At 38.9% G+C, this 22,543-nt stretch overlaps 1 protein-coding gene and 1 pseudogene across 2 annotated transcripts in view; one reads left to right on the forward strand and one right to left on the reverse strand.

Annotated features, from left to right (window-relative positions):
* LOC143268274 (interferon-induced very large GTPase 1-like) overlaps positions 1-22,543 on the reverse strand; it is a 64,017-nt gene that overhangs the window by 36,887 nt on the left and 4,587 nt on the right. The gene's annotated exons all lie outside the window — the stretch shown is intronic.
* On the forward strand, positions 1,111-8,084 carry LOC102904070 (THUMP domain-containing protein 1 pseudogene; annotated as a pseudogene).

Below are 22,543 nucleotides of genomic sequence, written 5' to 3' on the forward strand. Positions count from 1 at the left end.
ATTCCTACTCTGACACAGAAAAACATGTGTACACATTATTAAAAATAAAGGAAATATTAAAAAAGAAAGAAAATAATCTCACAAATGTAAGTATTGTCAAAAAAAGCAATTACATAAGGTATGATTGTGAAGATAAAGAATAGTTGTCTCTTGGAAGACAGGACATATGGAAGTATAGTAAAAAAATATTAATTTTTTTTCTTTAAGTTGAATGTCAGATTGTAGTTCTATGTATCCCATTTGAAAATTAGCAGGTATGTGTTTATGTTGACTGAAGATAGGGTTAGAAGTTGGTTTTCATCTTGAGTATATATGTTTAATCCATTTAAATGACCAGTGAAATTCACTAAAAATGCTAAATATGCAAGTTTCCATCATCAAGTTCTGCTACAACTTTTATTTTTGATATCATAAATGACTTGATGATATGTCACAAATCATAAAATCTTGTCAGTGTTTGGCCTTGACTTAATTATCTTACAGTCTAAATTCTACCACATAGTATCTATTAAGGGATTAGGAATACCTAGAATTGGCAAAGATTTCTTGACCTTCATGAAATTTACAATCTTAGTGACATTATCCATTTTTAATGCTTTTGAATGTAACTTTACTTGATGCACTATGCAACAATATTTTATGAAATGTGAGTTTGGGGCACCTGCATGTGAACATGTGTACACACACACACACACACACACACACACACATACACATACATTGCGGATTGACTGTCTGGATTTAAAAAAGGCTCAGAATCTTTAAGAAACAATCTCTGGCAAAAGCACATAGAAAGGTGACTGAAAGTGACAGTATGGATGTCATTACACCAAGAAAATCAAAGCAAAAACTTCATGTGAACAGCTGTTTTTATGACTGGCAAAAAGATTATAAACCAAAATTAGTTGGAAGAAATGAAGAAAGCCATTGCATATTAATAAAGGGAATAGTGCATCAAGAAGTTATAATAGACTCTTGCCAGGGAAGCAGATAGGCTGACTATAGATCTCCACCTCTCCTACTCCTCTAGCCCAATTCCCCCAAGTCTCACCCCAATTCTGTAACAGAATGCCTGGTACACTCTCCCTTTCCTCTCTAACCCCATCCCTAATGGATCACAAAGATCTCTTTTCCATTCCCAAACTCATCCCAGTATCCCAGCCTCCAATGCTATCAAGAATTCCATGGGGTCACACCGGCTGCAGGCCAGGGATACAGGTAAGTTAACTGAAGACATAAGCCAATCCCCTGTCTCCTGCAAACCCAATACTCATCCCTATTTCTGCAACAGAATACCTGCTGCAGGTTTCCTCCCTCCAAAGGCCATTTCTCCTGTGGCTCCCACACACCTTCCCTTTCTAATCACTCTCTCTTCCCGCTTGTTGTTTATCCCAGCCTCCAACTCCAGCAAGCACTCCCTACTAATATATAGGCCACTCCTCCTAGGAAAGCAGGTAGGCTGTCTGTATGTCTTCCCTTCTCCTGTTCTGCTAGATCCAATCCATGAGTCTTATCCTTAATGCTACAGCAGACCTCTGGAGTGACCTCTCTTTACTATTTTCCCCCATTTCAAGGAGACTAAATAAGTGGATCCCAGTTGAGCATTCTGATCATCTCCCTCCTATGAACCCCTCCAGACCCCTAGCCTTTCCACATTCCCAATTGTTAGCTCCCAATACCCAGAACACATTTTGCGTGGAATCCCTAGTGGCAACACCTATCAAGTCCACAGAACATTTCATATCGGGCAACACATAGCCATCACACTCTCCTAAAATTCAGAGAAGAAACAGAAACCAAGAAACAATACACCCACCCAATAAAAACAAAACCAGATGCCAGCACCTTGACTCATAATTACCCAATCCCAGATCCCTAGAAGTCAGCATAAAAACACAACCAATAAAAGCCAGGATAATATATTTTTACTAGAGCTCAGTAACCGTACCACAGAAGGCTCTGAATATTTCAACAAAGCTGAAACACAGGAAAAAGATCTTAAAACAGCCTTATGAAGATGATAGAGATCCTTAAAGAAGAAATGAATAAATCTTTTAAAGAAATCCAAGAGAATTCAATCCGTGGAAGGAAATGAATAAAACTGTCAAGACAAAAAATTGGAAATAGAATCAACAGAGAAAACTCAAACCGAGGGAATTCTGGAAATGAAAAATTTAGGAATTAGAACAGGAACTATAGAGGAAAGCTTCATTAACAGATTACAGGAGATAGAAGAGAGGATCTTGGGTATTGAAGATACAATAGAAAAAAATTGACGCATTGGCCAAGTAAAATGTTAAATCTGAAAAATCTCCTGACACAAAACATCTAGGAAATCTGAGACATTATGAAAAGACCAAACCTAAGAATAATAGAAATAGAGGAAGGAGAAGAAACCCAGATCAAATGCCCAGAAAATGTTTTCAACAAAATTATAGAAGAAAATGTTCCTAACCTAAAGAAGGACATGCCTATAAAGTTACAAGAAGCATACAGAACACTAAATAGATTGGACCAGAAAAGAAATTTCCCTTGCCACATAATAATCAAAACATTAAACATGCAGGACAAAGAAAGAATAGTTAAAGCTGCAAGGGGAAAAAAAGTAGAATAAAGGCAGACCTATTAGACTCATACCTGACTTCTCAATGGAGACTCTAAAAGCCATCAGGGCCTAAACAGATGTGTTGAAAACTCTAGAAGACCATGGATGCCAGCTCAGACTACTTACTATACCCAGCAAAACTTTCAATATTCATTGATGGAGAAAATAAGATATTCCATGTTAAAGCCAAATTTAATGATATTTATCTACAAATCCAGGCCTACAGAAGGTGCTATAAGGAAAACTCTAACCTAAGGTTAACTACAACCATGAAAGGGAATAAATAATGTAAGGTCCGTAAAATCAAAAGAAGGGAAGTGCACTTGCATGCATGAGTGCGCACGTGCGCACGCAAACACACACACACACACACACACACACACACACACACACACACACACACACACACACTACCATGACTACCATGAGCACCAGTAGTGACAGCAGTAGTAGCACCACCAAAATAACAGGAATCAACAATTATTGGTAATTGATACCTCTTAATTTCTCAATAAAATTTCAATTTCCCAATAAAAAGATGCAGACTAATAGAATGGACACAAAAATAGTATCAATCCTTCTGCTTCATCTAATAAAGACACCTCAATATCAAGGATAGACATTACCTCATGGTCAAGGGTTGGAAAATGATATTCCAAGCAAATAGACTTGTGATGCAAGCTGGTATAGCCAATTTAACATCTAACAAAATAGATTTCAAACAAAAGTTAATCAGGAGCTAGGGAAGGACAGTACATACTCATCAAAGAAATATCTACTAAGCTGACATTTTAATTCTTAATATCTATGATCTAAACACAAGGACTTCTGTCCTAGGGTTTTTGTTGCTGTGAAAAGATACCATGACCATGGTAACTCTTGTAAAGAAAACACTTAATTGGGGTTGCTTGCTTACAGTTTCAGAGGTTCAGTCCATTATAATCATGATGGGAAGCATAGTGGTGTGCAGGCAGACAGTAGCTGAGAATCCTACATCTTGCAGGCAACAGGTAATAACTGAGATATTGGGAAGTATCCTGGGCATAGGAAACATCAAAGCCCACCCACACAGTGACACACTTCCTCCAACAAGTCCATATGCACTATAACAAAGCCAAAATCTCCTAATAGTGCCACTCCTTATGAGATTATGGGGACCAATTACATTCAAACTACCACAGCATTCAAGTTTGTAAAAGAAACACCATTACAGCTTAAATCACATATTGACCCTCAAACACTGATAATGAGAGACTTCAGTACTTAACTCTCATCAATAGATAGGTCATCTAGACAAAAAACAAAACAGAGAAAGGCTGTAGCTAACAGACATTATAAACTAGAAGCACCTAAAAGGTATTTACAGAACATTACACCCAAAGACAAAAGAATATACCTTCTTCTGTCCACCTCATGGAACTTTCTCCAAAATTGACCACATACTAGGTCACAGAGCAAGTCTCAACAAAAACAAGAAAATTGAACTAACTCCCTGTATTCTATCAGATCACTATGGATTAAAGATGGATATCAACAACAACAGAAACAACAGAAAGCTTACAGAATAATGGAAAGTGAACAACTCTCTAGTGAATGAAAAATGGGTCAAGACAGAAATGAAAGACTTTCTAGAATTCAATGAAAATGAATACACACCACACCCAAACTTATGGGACACAATGAAAATGGTGCTAGTTCATAGCACTAAGTGCCTACCTACATAAAATAACTTGAGAGATCTCATATCAGAAACTAATAGCACACTTAAAATGTCTAGAACAAAAAGAAGTAATCACATCCAAGAGGAGTATATGACAAGAAATAATCAAACTCAGGGCTGAAATCAATAAACTAGAAAGAAATAGAAAAATACAAGAATCAGTGAAACAAAGAGTTTGTTCTTTGAGAAAATCAATAAGATAGACAAACCCTTATCCAAACTAACTAGAAGACAGAGAGAGGATATTCAAATTAACAAAATCAGAAATGAAAACAGTTCCAGGAGACAGCATGGCTGGCTGCCCAGCAATCCAATGTAGATGTAACCAATCATTGCTGTGGATATTGCTCTATATAAATAAAACACTGATGGCCAGTGACCAGGCAGGAAGTATAGGCGGGACAAGGAGAGAGGAGAATTGGGGAAACGGGAAGAAGGAGGGGAGTCATGGCCAGCCACCGCTAGGACAAGCAGCATGTAAAGACACCGGTAAGCCACAAGCCACGTGGCAAGGTATAGATTTATAGAAATGGGTTAATTTAAGATATAAGAACAGTTAGCAAGAAGCCTGCCACGGCCATACAGTTTATAAGCAATATAAGTGTCTGAGTGATTATTTTATACATGGATTGTGGGACTGCGGGGCTTGGTGGAACCTGGAGAGAAGCTCTCCAGCAACAAACTGTCTTATTAAATAAGAAACACAGAACCAATGCAAAGAAGAAAGCCAAGAGATCAGAGCTAAGAGCCTTACCTGCCTGCTGCAGCTAGCTTCTTGAGCCAAGAGACTTCTCCGAAGAGACCTACTTCCTGTCTGTCTTTATATAGACTTTCTGTTCTGCCTTCTCATTGGTTGTAAAATCAACCACATGACTGCCTCATCACTGTCTGTTGTACAGCCCTCCAGGTCTTCTATGGTATTGTGATTAAAGGTGTGTGTCTCCAATGCTGCCTGTATCCTTGAACACACAGAGATCTACCTAACTCTGCCTACCAAGGGCTGGGATTAAAGGCATGCACCACCCACACCCAGCTTTTGCTATGGCTCTAATAGCTCTGACCCCTGGGCAATTTTATTTATTAACATACAATTAAAATCACATATAAATAAATACCACCATAGTCCCCTCAGCCGGTCAGAAAGCTCAAAGGCAAGGCCCAGTTCTTCCCTGCCAAGCAGGCTGGCGCTGTGAGGCAGGCGGCCCCAGCAGCTGGAGACTGGCCTGCAGGGCATCCTTATCACCTGCAACATGAAGGAGCACAAGTGTGCTCAGATGCCTACAGCCTGCTTAATGAGTATGACGACAAACATGTATGGGTCCAAAATATTTATAGACAAGGACCAGCAGCCCTCTGGAAGCTAGGGAGAAAATGATGATGTGGAGGCTGCCTTGAAGAAAGAAGTTGGTGACATTAAGGCTTCTACAGAGATGAGTCTGAGAAGATTCCAGTCAATGGAGAGCAGAGCAAATAATGTAGTCTTCATCAGAACCCTTGGGATAGAACCTGAGAAGTTAGTGCATCACATTCTCCAGGATATGTACAAAACCAAGAAAAAGAAGACACGTGTTATTCTGTGAATGTTGCCCATCTCAGGCACATGCAAAGCTTTCTTAGAAGATATGAAAAAATATGCAGAAACATTTTTGGAGCCCTGATTTAAAGCCCCAAAGAAAGGGACATTTCAGATTGTCTACAAATTTCGAAATAACAGCCATATAAATAGAGAAGAAGTTATTAAAGAGTTGGCAGGAATAGTGGGCAGCCTCAATTCAGAAAAGAAAGCAGATCTCACTAATCCAGAGTACATAGTGGTAGTTGAAATTATCAAAGCTGTGTGTTGCCTGAGTATTGTGAAAGATTATGTGCTATTCAGAAAATACAACATCCAAGAGGTAGTGAAGAGTGCAAAAGACTCACAGCCTCACCCAAAGTTGGGAAATGGAAAAGAAACAAAATTGGAACCTGATGGCAAGTTGAATCAAAGTGATCCTGCAGAAGGGAAAAATAACCAGCAGGTGACACCAGAGAGCAGCGAGGAGCTGGGGCAGAGAAATCCAAGGTCTGAAACACAGGCGGAGAGTGAGGGTGAAGCTAAACCTGAACTTGAAAGTCAAGTCTCAGAAGGACACACTTCAAATGAAAATGAGCTCGCATAGGTCATTCTGTGGGGGAGGTAGATCTCAGCTGGGGTTCTGCAACAAGCTATTGTGGTTCCTTGTAAAACTGTGATAATATATTTTGGCTCTTGTGTGCTGCTTAATGCTGATCTCATAATTGCTGTTGACAGTTTTGTTAGAGCCCTTCCAGGCCTTCATGTCAGCATGTACAGACCCATGCACTGTTACCTAGGGGAGGGTGGTAGGAGGAAGGCATTGGCCTCTGCCTCCTGATTACTTTCTCTAGTTTCCCTTTAAGCACTGCCAACTGATGTGGAACTGAACAGCATCTTAGTGGGAAATCAGCAGGACATTCTTATTCTGAGGGAGTTATGTGCTACATGCAGCTCAGCTGTCCCTGCTGCTTCATTGTACACACAGAGAAGTGGCACTGGATTATATGGGAATCACTTTGTGATGGCTTTGTATGTTTATGGTGATATTTTATTTGTGCTGAAATGTGATTTTATTTGTATGTTAATAAATAAAGTTGCCAGGAGATCAGAGGTGAAAGCGAGCCATTAAGCAGAAGTCCGGCAGTGGTAGCACACAAGGACACAGCCAAGCATGGTGACCTGAGTCTTTAATCCCAGTACCAACCATAGAGACCAGGAGGTCTGTATAGATAGGCAGTGATGAGGAAGTCATGTGGCTGGGCTTAGAGCCAGTGAGAAGGCAGAACAGAAAAGCAATAAAAAGACAAGTCACACAGGGAGAAGCTCTCTCTCTGGGGAAGGACGGCGGGGTGAGTGGTAAGCTAAAGTTAGTCTTGGCTCTTCGCTAGTGCTCTGATCTTTTTGGCGTTAACTCTGTATTTGGCTCTATGTTTCTTATTTAATAAGACCATTTAGAATTTCGTCTACATACGTTTTGTGTCTTTCTTATTATGTTTGTTTTAATGTTCAGAGCAAATCCGATGGCCCATCAATGCAGTTTCTGTAGAGAAGATGTGAGGTAGAAGAGGACTGTTGTAGGTGCAGACCCATGGATGTTTCTTGTAAGGTTAGGGATGAGGAATCACTCTGCTGAGTCACTTCGTATACTAGTACATAAATGACCACAAACATCTACTGCCCCATGGTTTCACTGGACTGCTGTCCAAGCTGTCCTTTCAGTTTGTCGAGCTTTCAGGAATTCCTAACAAGTAGAGATTGTAAAGGGCAGAAGTGACCTGCGAGCACTGCAAAACTGTCCAGGTGGGGACTGAGAAGTGGCTGTAGTGTTAGGTTGGGAAAAAGGTTTGTGCTTAACTCTTAAAATGAGTTAGAAAGTAGTATAAATACTATGGTTCCTGGCACAAGTGGCTAAAGAGCCAGTGACATGAGAATATATTTCTTCTCAGATAGCTAGAGCCTTGCTCGGTAAGCCAGACGAAGAGGATATGGGAGAAGCAGAGAACAGGCAGCACCTCGCTAATGCAGACGGGGCTGGAGCATCCTCAGGAGTTTTGACACGTTAACTCAGGTCTGAGATGGAAACCATCTTGAAAGGATATGTGTTAGTATCACTTAAGGGAAAAGGGAGGAGAGAATCCTGGTGACTTCTTGAGGCTTGCTCCAAGATAAAGGGACTTTTCATTTAATAGTGTAGGACAAAAGGCCTGGGGATAAATTACCATTTGCTCAGACACGAAGTCTCCAGCTTGGCAAAGTTGCTGCACTTCAGATTTTGATTTTCTTTTCTTTTCTTTCGTTCTTTTTTTCTTTTTCTTTCTTTCTTTTTTTTTTTTTTTGGTTTTTCAAGACAGGGTTTCTCTGTGTAGCTTTGCGCCTTTCCTGGAACTCACTTGGTAGCCCAGGCTGGCCTCGAACTCACAGAGATCCACCTGGCTCTGCCTCCCGAGTGCTGGGATAAAAGGCGTGCGCCGCCGCCACCACCACCTGGCCAGATTTTGATTTTCATTGTCTTTTTATTTGTTTGTGTTTAGTGAAACCTGAGTGTGAGGGGCTGTTTGCAGGTTGTACTGTGTGCTCCTGGAATCTAAGCTCACTTACTCATCATGCTTTGCTTTCAGATCTGACGCCTTTATTTTCACTGACATTTCAGTGTGTTAGTTTGCAGACGATTCCAGGGTGGGAATTGAGTGGGTTTTTGTTTGCTTGTTTTTTGTTGTTTTAAGCTAAAGCACTTACAATAGAAAATAAAGAAGCAGAAACCAAATCCCAGTGCTGTGGGCCAGTGTGCCTGTCCTGCTCTACAGACAAAAGAGGTAAGCCTGGTACTGTAAGATACGTTTCTCCAAAGCTGAACACAGTTTTCAAAACTTTTTACTTGCATTTTGTTCTTGGTACAGCTGAATGTTCAGGTTTATTTTAAAATATAAAAATAAATTTGTTCAGTTAAAAAAAAAGTTCCATAACAACAGGCACCCAGAAATTCCAGAGATTCCATCCAATTCTAAATCTAAAAGAAAAGGAAAATTTTCTCAATAGGTACCACTTAGCAAAGTTAAATCAAGATCAGATAAACAGATCTATCACTCCTAGTGAAATAGAAGTTATAGATTTAAACACATGCATAATTCCTAGTGAAATAGAGGTAATCACTAAAAAAAAAAAAAAAAAGTCCAGGTCCTAGTGCAGAATTCTACTGGACTTTCAAAGAAGATTTAATGCCAATCTTTCTCAATTTTTTTCACAAAATAGAAATAGAAGGAATACTGCCCAATTTATTTTATGAGGTCACAGTTATCCTGACACTCAAACCACATAAAGACTAAACAAAGACAAATTACAAGTTTCCCTTATAAGCATAGATGCCAAAATACTCAATAAAATGCAAATGAAGAACACATCTAAAAGATCATCCACCATGACCAAGTGGACTTTATCCTAGAGATGCAGGGATGGTTCAATATATGATAATCAATCAATGTAATTCACCATATAAACAAATTGATACACAAAACCTCATGGTCATCTCATTAGATGCAGAAAAGGCCTTTGACAAAATCCAGCATGATAAAAGTCTTAGAGAGAGTACGGTATGTTAGCTAGAGTTTCTATTGCTGTGAAGAGACACCATGACCACAGCAACTCTTATAAGGGAAAACATTTAATTGGAGCTGTCTTACAGTTTCAGAAGTTTAGTCCATCATCATCATGGCAGGACATGGTAGTGAGCAGGCAGACATGGAACTGAAGAAGGAGCTGAGAGTGCTACATCTTGATCCAAAGATAGCAGAAGGAGACTGTGATACACTGAAAGTAGCTTGAGCATATAAGGCCTCAAAGCCTGCCCCATGACACACTTCCTCCATCAAGGCCATATCCATTCCAACAAGACCACACCTTCAAAAAGTACCACTCCCTATGGACCAAGTATTAAAGCATATGAGCCTATGGGGGCTACAGCTATTCAAATCACCATAGTAGAGATACAAGGAACATACCTCAGCATAATAAAGGCTGTTTACAAAAAGCCCATAGTCAACATCAACTAAAATGGAGAGAAATTCAAAGCAATTCCACTAAAACCAGGAACAAGACAATGCTGTACACTCTCCCCATATCTATTCAATAGAGTACTTGAAGTCTTAGCTAGAGAAATAAGAGAAGAGAAGGAGATCAAAGGGATACGAATTGGAAGGGAAGAAGTCAAAGTATCTTTATTTTCAAATGAGATGATAGTACATATAAGTGACCTTAATATTTCACTGGGGGAATTCCTACAACTGAGAAACTCCTTCAGCAAAGTGTCTAGATACAGAATTAACTCATAAATGTCAGTAGCCTTTCTGTATACAAATGACAAATGGCTGAGAAAGAAATCAGGGAAATAATACCTTTTACAAAAGCCTCAAGTAATATAAAATGTCTTGGACTAACTCTTACCAAGTGAGAGTCTTGTATAATAAAAATTACAATTCTTTGAAGAAAGGAATAAAAGAAGATACCAGAAGATGGAAAGATCTTCCATGCTCACGAATTGATAGGATGAACATAGTAAAAATGGCTGTCCTTCCAAAAGCAATCTACAGATTTAATGAAATCCCCATCAAAATTCCAACACAATTCTTCACAACCTTGAAAGAACAATTCTCAGCCTCATATGGGGAAACAAAAAACCAGGATATAGCTTAAACAATTCTGAACAATAAGTGACTGCTGGAGGTCTCATCATTCCCTATTTTAAGTTGTATTACAAAGCCATATAATAAAAACAGCATGGTATAGGCATAAAAACATATACATTGATCAATGGAATCAAATGAAGACTCAGACATAAATCCACATACCTATGGACACCTAATATTTTACAAAGAAGCCATAAACACACACTGGAAAAAAACATAATCTTCAATAAATTGTGCTAGTCAAACTGGGTGTCTGCATGTATAAGAGTGCAAATAGACCCATAATTATCTCCTAGCACAAAACTCAAGTCCAAATAGATCAAAGACTTCAAAATAAAATCAGATACACTGAACATGATAGAAGAGAAAATGGGGAATAGCCTTGAACTCACTGGCAGAGCAAAAGACTTTATGAACAGAACATTATTAGCATAGACACTAAGGTCAAAAATTAATAAATTGGACCTCATGAAATCGAGAAGCTTTGGCAACTGCATAGTACACCATCCATAGGACAAAATGGCAGCTTACAGAGTGGGAAAACATATTTTTAACAGTTTCACATCTTATAGAGGGCTAATACCCAAGGTATATAAAGAACTAAAACACTTAGCTATTAATAAAACAAATAACCTAGTTAAAAAGTTGGGTACATATCTATCTAAACAGAGAATTCTAAAAGAAGAACTCAAATGGCTGAGAAGCACTTAAACACTCATAATCCTTAGCCATCAGGGAAATGCAAATGACAACTGCCTTACGATTCCATCTTATACCTTTCAGAATGGCTAAGATCAACAACACAAGTGATAGATCATGCTGGTGAGGATGTAGAATAAGGGGAACACTCCTCCGTTATTGATGGGAGTACAAACCTGTAAGCCACTATGGAAATCAATATGGTGGTTCCCCAGAAAGTTGGAATTGATCTACCTCAAGACTTAGCTATACAACGTTTGGTATATATCCACAGGGCACTTCATCTTACCACAAAGACACTTGCCGAACTATTTTCATTGCTGCTCTATTCATAATGGCCAGCAATGGGAAACAACTTAATTGTCTCTCAATACAAGATTGAGTAAAGAAAATGTGGTACATTTACACAATGGAATATTACTCAACTGTTAAAATATGTGACCATGAAATTTGCAGGCAAATTGATAGAACTAGAAAAAAAATCCTGAGTGATATAACCCACCCAGAAAAATAAATATGGTATACATTCACTTGAATGTGGATATTGGCAAATTAATAAATGGTAACCAAGCTATATTCCGTAGACCCAGAGAGGTTAGGTGCAGGGGAAAGGATGAAAGTATACAGTTGTATTTCCCTGGGAGTAAAAAATAGATTTTATGGGTGAACTGGTGGCAGGGGAATGGGAACAGGAGGGTCAGGTGGAGGGGGGAGAGGAGATAGGATTGGCAGAGGAAATATGGGGAGAGATAGGTGGAATTGAGGGGTACTTGAGTGGTGGTATGGAAACCTAGTGCTGTGGAAACTTCATAAATTATATGAAGGTGTTCCTAGTGAGGTCTCCTAATATGGGGGGGATGGCATTCCAGTTTGCCATCTCTTTTCACTAAATGAGGCTTCCAGTACTGGGAATGGGTTGCATTCAGTGCTGTTGATCAAAGGGGTCCCATGAAAACACCCAAATAACCCAGTCTATTGCCAAGACAATGAGTAGCCCTCTGTAAACTGACAGTGTGGCCCCATTGTTAAACATTACACTCACACAACTTATTGAACATGGAGAGGTGGGCTGGTGCCTACATAGAATCTTCATTCCTATGTTCTAGTGTCTTTGGTAAGGAAAGGTACTCTTCAGGATACTAAAAGAGAAATGTATACACCAAGCCCTCCACAAAACCTGTGATCTACAATCTGTCCTGTCTGCAAGATATGCTAGGGCAATTGTGGCACAAACCCTGTGGGAGTAACCATTCAATATGTCATTTGACTTAATTCCCACTCCATGAGATGGAACTCATACCTGGTACTTTTTGGATTACTAACCAGTGTGGGATAACTCAGCCCTAACACACCTGAGGGCCAGCTGACCCAAACCAGTAATGAGAGCCAACCTGGTAATAAATACTTCCTGAGAGCCAACCTGAGTTTGTTGAAGGGCCTTAGCAACAGCAGCTGAGACATGAGCTGAGATGACATGGATCAATGAGAGGAAGCCATGTCACACCAGCTGATGCATATTCATCAGACCTTCCTCTGGGGCAGGTATGGTAGGGGTTTGGGGTGGAAGGTATATAAGGCATGCCTCTTCCTGAATAAACTAAGCTTGTTGTTTCAACATCCTCTCAGAGTTTGTGTTGTTGACTCAGTGCCTACTTGCCCCCTCCCACAAAGGGAATAACACAGGACCCTGCCACAAACCAGAGATTAGATAGCCCAAATACTACTGCTCAAAAAAAAAAAAATCAAATACACACAAACACACACAGACACAGACACACAGACACAGACACACGGACACAGACTCTCTCTCTCTCTCTCTCTCTCTCTCTCTCTCTCTCTCTCTCTCTCTCTCTCTCTCTCCTAATAATATTCTGCTATAATCATAGATCAGTGCCTTATTCAGCCATCATCAGAGAACCTTCCTCCTGAAGCAGACAGCAGATGTTGCAAAGACCCACTCTTGATTGAATTCTGCGTCATGAAAGTAATCAGAGAAGGATTAAAAAGTTTCTAGAATGAATGACAATGAAAGCATAATATTTCAGAACCTTTAGGATATAGAAAAGGGAGTTCTAAGATGAAAGTTTACAGTTAGGAGTACTTATGTTAAAAAAAATCAGAGTAATATCAAAAAGAACTTAATGGCATAACTCAAGCTCTAAGAATAACAACTAACTAACCCCCAAAGCAGTGGATAAAAAGAAATAAAAATTAGGGCAGCTATTAATGAAACAGAAACTAAAAGATCAATATAAAAATCAATGAAACAGCAAATAATTTGTGCTTCCAAAATAAACAAAATTGACTAACCTCTATTCAAACTAAATAAAAATGAGAGAAGACTGGAGAGAAGACTCAAATTAATTGGAGATGAAAAATACATTGTACACACACACACACACACACACACCAATAACGAACTTGCTGAGAAACATAACCAGGACAAAAAAGTCTCATTTACTACTAACATAGCAAGAAAGATAAAATAGATAGTAATAAACCCTTATAAAGAGACAAAATATCTACAGTGAAAACTTTAAAACAACAAAGAAAGAAACTAAGGAGACTAGAAAATGAAAAGATCTCTTATGTGCTATTGGATCAGCAGAAGCTATATAGTGAAAATGGCTACATACTTGAACAAAACTCTTCCAGATATAGGGAGTGGCAAGGGCTTTCTGAATATAAATCCAATAGTTCAAGAAATAATTGAAAGAATTGACAAATGTTATTCCACGAAACTGAAAATTCTGCATAGTGAAGGAAACAACCAAATGAAGAGACAGCCTATGGTATGGAGAAAATGTTGGCCATATGTATGCCTGAGAGAGAATTAGTTTCTAAACATATGCAGTCCCCAAACATTTTACAATATAAAAGAAATATAGAAATTATAAATGAATGAAAAAGCTGTCAGTATTCTTAGCCATCATTTAAATACAAGTTATAATTATATTCAGATTCCACTTCACCCCAGCCAGAATGGCTAACATCAAGAAATCAAATGACAACAGATCTAAGACAGCATATCAGAGATACTTGGTGTGGTGGTTTGTGTGAGAATGGCCCCCATTGGCTCATAACTTGAATGTCTGGTGCCCACTTAGTGGATGAATTAAGAGGCAGTGATGGTGGTGAACTCTCTGTGAGTTCAAGGCCAGCCTGGTCTACAGAGCGAGATCCAGGACAGGAACCAAAAGTACACAGAGAAACCCTGTCACGAAAAACCAAAAAAAAAAAAAAAAAAAAAAAAAAAAGAAAAAAAAAAAGAAAAGAAAAGGTATGACCTTGTTGGAGGAGGTGTGTTACTGGCGGTGGGCTTCAAGGTTTCAAAAGCCCATGCCATTTCCAGTTAGCTATCTCTCTCTTTATTGTGGTTCTCTCAATATGTAAGCTCTTAGCTACTGCTCCAGTGCCATGCCCATCATGATAGTCATGGACTAACCTTCTGAAACTGTAAGCAAGCCCACAATTAAATGCTTCCTTTTATAAGTTCCCTTGATCATGGAACATATCAGAATGGTATAGAACAGCAACTAAGACATTTGCACATCCGTTTTTTATTGCTGGATTATTCAGTCAAGATATGGAACCATCAGATGCATATCAATAGACATGAAGAAAATGTAACACACACACACATACACACACACACACACACACTCAAAATGGAGCTTTTTTAGCTTTAAAGAAGATTGAAATTATGTCATTTGAAAAAAATATATGGAACTGAATATCATCAAGTTAAACAATCAAAATACAAGAAGACAAATATGTTTTTTTCCTCACAAGAATAATCTGGATTAAAAACACATATTTAGGAACAGATGAAGAAAGGTAACTATCACAATGGATGAAAGAATCTAAAAGGAATGTGGGGCATAAGAAGAGAGGGTAGTAGGAGGGAAAAAGGAAAGACAAACATAGTAGGTCCTCTTTCATATATAGAATCTGGACTTAAATATGAATATTATATATATTATTACTATTTTTTGGATTTCATTTTCAAAAGTAACACCAAAGTGATTGTTTAGCAATCAGTATATACTATGCCAAGATACTTGTGTGGTATTTTCAACCATGAAAATAGACACAAAAATCTCTTTCCAGAAAATGCTTGTATTCTAGTGTAGGACAGGATTTTTGTGGAAGTGTGAGAAAGGAAATAAAGATACAATAGGAATATGAAAATGATTATTTCCATTATTAAGGTCATGGAAGAGTGATGTGGGTTAGGTATGAGTTTGTCAGGAAAAAAGTTTTCTGATCATGTAATTAGTTAGGATAGACCTGAAAACAGATAAGTCTGACACAATGTGAAGAAATGGGAGAAGTGCCTTCCAAGAATAGGAAAAAGGCAGGAAATATCCAAAATAGAACCCAGTTTTATAGTTTGGGAGATGGAATAAGAGATAGTGGAGTCTAATGAAAATTGAAAAACAGGATTAGGAAGATGAAAGTCAGAGAGTCTTGATTCATATAGCATCTTTTAAGGTCATGATACGGATTTTTGGTTCTGTTTCATGTACAATGGGAAGAAATTAGGATACTTTAAACATGAGAATAACACTGATAAGAGACTGTTGTAGTGCTCTAAAGAGGATATGAATTAGACTGAGTTTTATCCAGGAAGATAAGCAATGGGATGAATAGATTGAGTTTTAGCTAGGAAGATAAGCAATGCTTGAATTCAGCTTTTATGTATAGTTATAGAAAAGTGGAATTGATGGTTTGGGTATGGAATTTAAGGTGAAAAGTCTAGGGTGAAATAGTGGGCATGACTGTAAGATGTTGTCCTGTTTTCTTTCTATTGCTTTAGTAAACATCATGACCAGAATCAATTTGGCGAGGAAAGGGTTTATTTTATCTTAAGCTTTCAGCCCATTATGAAGGGAAGTCAGGGAAGTAACTCAAACCCGGAGCCTGGAAGTAGGACTTAGAGCACAGGCCATGGGGGAACATTACCTGCTCTTCACATTTTGCTCAGCCTGTTTCCTTATACCACCTAGGACCAACTGCCTAGGAGTGGTACAACTCTCAGTGCTCTGGGCCCTCCCACATCAACCATTAATCAAGAAAATGCCTCACAGTCTTGCCTATGGGCCAGTATGATGGAGGCATTTTCTCAATTGAAATACTCTCTTCCCAGATGACCCTAACTTGTGTCAAGTTGACAAAAAGCTATGTAGGATGCCATCTAAGATTCTCCCTGCTGTATACATTCTATATATATCTTCTATAATTCTTACTTCACCATGAGAAAAATCTATATATATATGATCAGATGGCATTTTTATGATATGTGATGTTGTTTTTTATCACAAAGTTGATTTTCCTGGGTGCTTTATTTAATCAGGTAAGCCCTTAAAAATTTAAGCAGCAGCAGCAGCAGCAGATGCATATCCCATCATGTAGAGGAGAGCATGAGGCAAACTGCCTACATTGGCTTTGTGTCCAGAAAATGGAGGCAATATGCAGAAGCTGAGAGTGATCTCAAGCTAAAACCCAGTAAGACAACTCAACCATATAGATGCAAGAAATTGAATTCTTCTAAGAGTATAAATGAACTTGGACAATAACCCTGAACTTGAGGTGAGAATTGTAGCCTGAGTAACACTGATTACAGCTTTATGAGAACTTGAGCACATGATGCAGGTAATCCACATACAAACTCCTCACCCACAGAAGCTGTGAAATACTAATGTGAATTTTTAAGTGGCTTAAGTTTTGATAATTTGTTTTATAGTGATTAAAAACAAACACAGATAATTTCTAAGATATTGACCAAAGCAAATAGAATTGGTGGTGGTCAAGGCTTATTACACAAGCAGACTGGCATCATATTTAGTATGCAATACCTATTAGTGGAGTGGAAGCTAAGTGGAGATGTTAAGTAGGTTAATACAGTAGAGATATCATTTAATGGACCAGTTCATTTCAGAAATAATGTTTGAAGTCATCAGTACTTGAAGGTATGGGGCTTTCAGTCACTACTGAAGGCAGCACTTAAAGGCAGCAGACAGGTAAGATCACTTGGGAAGAAAATACATATGGATCAGAAAGAAGGATTTTAGCATTGAGTAAAATGCGGATCTTTAGAAGAAAATGAGAATAAGCAGACGGACTTAGTTAGGGTTTCTATTCTTGTAATAAACAATATGACCAAAATCAAGTTGGAGAGGCAAGGGTTTATTTAGCTTACACTTCCAGATCATAGTCCATTACTGAAGGAAGTCATGGCAGAAACTCAAGGCAGAAACCTGAAGGCAGGAGCAGATGCAGAGGCCATGTGGGACGTTGCTTACTGGCTTTGCTCCCTATGGTTTGCTCAGTCTGCTTTCTTATAGAACCCAGGACTACCAGTCCAGAGATGGCTCCACTCACCATGGGCTGGGCCATTCTCCCATCCATCAGTAATTAAGAAATAGTGCTACAGCCCTGACGACTTCCCTTCTGGACCAGAGGTGAGTGCCTGGGTCCAGCCAGGACCCCATCCCTGGCCACCAGCCACTCCTGAGAGGCCTGCCCAACTTGGCACCAGGTTCTGGCCACCGGGCAGCTCCCCTTCTAGCCCCACCGGGAGGGATCCCCATTTCCAAGCCCCCGGCAGCCCCTGCAGTCTCCCCGCCCTGCCCCCACGCCCATCTGCCCAAGACCCCACCCACTTCATGAGACTTAGAGACCGGCCCCCAGCTCCCAGCCTGTCCCCGACTGCCATTCTGGACCAGAGCTTGCCCCTGACTTCCCTTCTGGACCAAAGAGTTGGACAAGAGAACTCCCTTTTGGACAAGAGAGAGAGTCTTCCTGAGTCTGTCAGATCTTTGTGAAACAAGTCCACTGATAAGACCAAGAAGGAATCACAAGGAGATGGGCAGACGTCAAAGCAGAAGTACATACAGCAAAATGAAGAGCAATACAGCATCACCAGAACCTAGCTTGCCTCCAACATCTAGACCTGAACACCAAAAATTGGAAGAAGCAGAAGAAAGTAGCCTTATGAGTAACTTCATGAAGAAGGTAGAGGCTTGTGTAGAGGAAAAGACAAGAAAATTGGAAGAACGCTGTAAACAACTAGAGGAAAGGGCAAACAAATTAGAAGAAAACAATAAAGCCCTCCAAGAAAACAATAAAGTCCTGGAAGAAAACATTAAAATCCTGGAAGAAAACAATAAAGCACTGAAAGAAAATCATGAAAAAGCAATGAAACAAACAAAGGAAACAGTCCAAGATCTGAAAAGGGAAATTGAAAAAATGAAAAAGACACAAACAGAGGGAATGCTGGAAATAGAAAACCTGAGTAAAAGATCAGGAACTTCGGATGCAAGTATAACCAACAGAATGCAAGAGATGGAAGAGAGGATTTCTGGCATTGAAGATACAGTAGAAGAAATAGTTCCATCAGTCGAAGGAAACACTAAAGCCAACAAAGTCATGAACCAAAATGTCCAAGAAATCTGGGACACCAAGAAAAGACCAAACTTACGAATTATAGGGATAGAAGAAGGTGAAGAATACCAACTCAAAGGCACAGAAAATATATTCAACAAAATTATAGAAGAAAACTTTCCCAACTTAAAGAAGGAAATGCCTATGAAGATACAAGAAGCCTATAGAACACCAAACAGACTAGATCCCCAAAAAAAGTCCCCTCGACACATAATAATTAAACAACTAAATGTACAGACTAAAGAAAGAATATTAAGAGCAGCCAAGGAAAAAGGCCAAGTGACCTATAAAGGTAAACCCATCAGAATAACACCCGATTTCTCAATGGAGACTTTGAAAGCCAGAAGGACCTGGACAGATGTAATGCAGACACTAAGAGACCATGGATGTCAGCCCAGACTAATATACCCAGCAAAACTTTCAATCATCATAGACGGAAGGAACAAGACATTCGAAGACAAAGCCAGATTTAAACAATACCTATCCACAAACCCAGCCCTACAGAAAGCACTAGAAGGAAAATTCCAACCGAGGGAAGTCAGATACACACTTGAAAACACAGGCAATAGATAAAGCCACAACAGTAAACCCCAAAGAAGAGAAGTACACACACACTACCACCAAAAATAACAGAGATGAAGAATCACTGGTCATTAATATCCCTTAATATCAATGGACTTAATTCACCTATAAAAAGACATAGACTTACAGAATGGATACGAAAGCAGGACCCATCCTTCTGCTGCATACAAGAAACACATCTCAAATTCAAAGATAGACACTCCCTAAGAATAAAAGGCTGGGAAAAGACTTTTCAATCAAATGGTCTCAAGAAACAAGCAGGGGTAGCCATCCTGATATCCAACAAAATAGACTTCAAACTAAAATCAATCAAAAGAGATCAAGAAGGACATTACATCCTCGTCACAGGAAAGATCGACCAAGATGAAGTTTCAATTCTGAACATATATGCCCCAAACATAAGGGCACCCACATATGTAAAAGAAACATTACTAAAGCTTAAACCACATATAAAACCCCACACATTAATAGTGGGAGATCTCAACACCCCACTTTCACCACTGGACAGATCTCCCAAATCGAAACTTAACAGAGAAATAAAGGTCTTAACCGATGTCATGACCCAATTGGACCTAATAGATATCTACAGAACATTCCATCCTAACAAGAAAGAATATACTTTCTTCTCAGCACCCCATGGAACTTTCTCTAAAATCGACCACATACTTGGCCACAAAGCAAATCTCAACAGATACAAAACAATCAGAATAACCTCCTGTGTTCTATCAGATCACCATGGTTTAAAGCTAGATTTCAACAACAACAAAAACTACAGAAAACCTACAACCTCATGGAAACTGAATAATGCTCAACTGAATCACCAATGGGTTAAGGAAGAAATAAAGAAAGAAATTAAAGACTTCCTAGAGATCAATGAAAATGAAGACACCACATACCCAAACTTATGGGACACTGTGAAAGCAGTGCTAAGAGGGAAATTCATAGCACTAAATGCCCACATAAAGAAGTTGGAGAAATCGCACACTAGTGAATTAACAGCACATCTGAAAGCTCTAGAACAAGAAGAAGCAAAGTCTCCCAGGAAGAATAGACGCCAGGAAATTATCAAAGTGAGAGGTGAAATTAATAAATTAGAAACTAAGAGAATAATACAAAAAATTAATGAAACAAAGAGTTGGTTCTTTGAGAAAATCAACAAGATAGACAAGCCCTTATCCAAACTAACCAAAAGACAGAGAGAGAGAATCCAAATCAACAAAATCAGAAATGAAAAGGGGGACATAACAACAGACATTGAGGAAATCCAGAGAATTATAAGGTCATATTTCAAAAACCTCTACTCCACAAAACTGGAAAACCTAAAAGAAATGGACATTTTTCTGGATAGATACCACATACCTAAGTTTAATCAAGACCAGATAAACTATTTAAATAGTCCAATAACCCCTAAGGAAATAGAAACAGTCATTAAAGGTCTCCCAACCAAAAAAAGCCCAGGACCAGATGGTTTCAGCGCAGAATTCTACCAGATCTTCAAAGAAGAGTTAATACCAATACTCTCTAAATTGTTCCACATAATAGAAACAGAAGGAACATTACCAAACTCCTTCTATGAGGCTACAATTACCCTGATTCCTAAACCAAACAAGGATGCAACAAAGAAAGAGAACTACAGACCGATCTCCCTCATGAACATTGATGCAAAAATACTCAATAAAATACTGGCAAACAGACTCCAAGAACACATCAGAACAATTATCCACCATGATCAAGTAGGCTTCATCCCAGGGATGCAAGGGTGGTTCAACATACGAAAGTCCATTAATGTAATACACCATATAAACAAACTCAAAGAAAAAAACCACATGATCATCTCACTAGATGCAGAAAAGGCATTTGACAAAATCCAACACCCCTTCATGATAAAAGTCTTGGAGTGATCAGGAATACAGGGAACATACCTAAACATAATAAAGGCAATATATAGCAAACCAACAGCCAACATCAAATTAAATGGAGAGAAACTCAAAGCAATTCCACTAAAATCAGGAACGAGACAAGGCTGTCCACTCTCCCCATACTTATTCAATATAGTACTTGAAGTTCTAGCCAGAGCAATAAGACAACATAAGGAGATTAAGGGGATTCAAATTGGAAAGGAAGAAGTCAAGCTTTCCCTATTTGCAGACGACATGATAGTATACTTGAGTGACCACCCAGGAATTGATAAAGCTTATAAACACCTTCAGCAACATAGCAGGATACAAAATCAACTCAAAAAAATCAGTAGCCCTCCTATATACAATGGACAAAGAAGCTGAGAAGGCAATTAGAGATACATCACCCTTTACAATAACCAAAAATGACATAAAATACCTTGGGGTAACACTAACCAAGCAAGTGAAGGACCTATATGACAAGAACTTTAAGTCCCTGAAAAAAGAAATTGAAGAAGATCTCAGAAAATGGAAAGATCTTCCATGCTCATGGATAGGCAGGGTTAACATAGTAAAAATGGCAATCTTACCAAAAGCAATTTACAGATTCAATGCAATCCCCATCAAAATACCAACAGAATTCTTCACAGATCTGGAAAGAACAATACTCAACTTCATATGGAAAAACAAAAAACCCAGGATAGCTAAAAGAAACCTGTACAATAAAACAACTTCTGGAGGCATCACAATCCCCGACTTCAAGCTCTACTATAGAGCTACAGTAATAAAAACAGCCTGGTATTGGCATAAAAACCGACATGTGGACCAATGGAATCGAATTGAAGACCCTGACATTAACCCACACACCTATGGACATATAATTTTTGACAAAGAAGCCAAAAGTGTACAATGGAAAAAAGAAAGCATCTTCAACAAATGGTGCTGGCATAACTGGATATCAGCGTGTAGAAGGCTGCAAATAGATCCATATCTGTCACCGTGCACAAAACTTAAGTCCAAGTGGATCAAGGACCTCAACATAAATCCAGCTACTCTGAACCTGCTAGAAGAAAAAGTAGGAAATAGTCTTGAACGCCTTGGCATAGGAGATCACTTCCTAAATATAACACCAGTAGCGCAGACACTGAGACAAACAATCAATCATTGGGACCTCTTGAAACTGAGAAGCTTTTGTAGAGCAAAGGATACAGTCAACAAGGCAAAGCGACAGCCTACAGAATGGGAAAAGATCTTCACCAACCCCACATCTGACAGAGGACTGATATCCAGAATATATAAGGAACTCAAGAAATTAGACATCAAAAGGACCAACAGTCCAATTGAGAAATGGGCTTTAGA

The sequence above is a fragment of the Peromyscus maniculatus genome, chromosome 1 (genome assembly GCF_049852395.1).
Source record: "Peromyscus maniculatus bairdii isolate BWxNUB_F1_BW_parent chromosome 1, HU_Pman_BW_mat_3.1, whole genome shotgun sequence".
Lineage (NCBI taxonomy): Eukaryota > Metazoa > Chordata > Mammalia > Rodentia > Cricetidae > Peromyscus > Peromyscus maniculatus.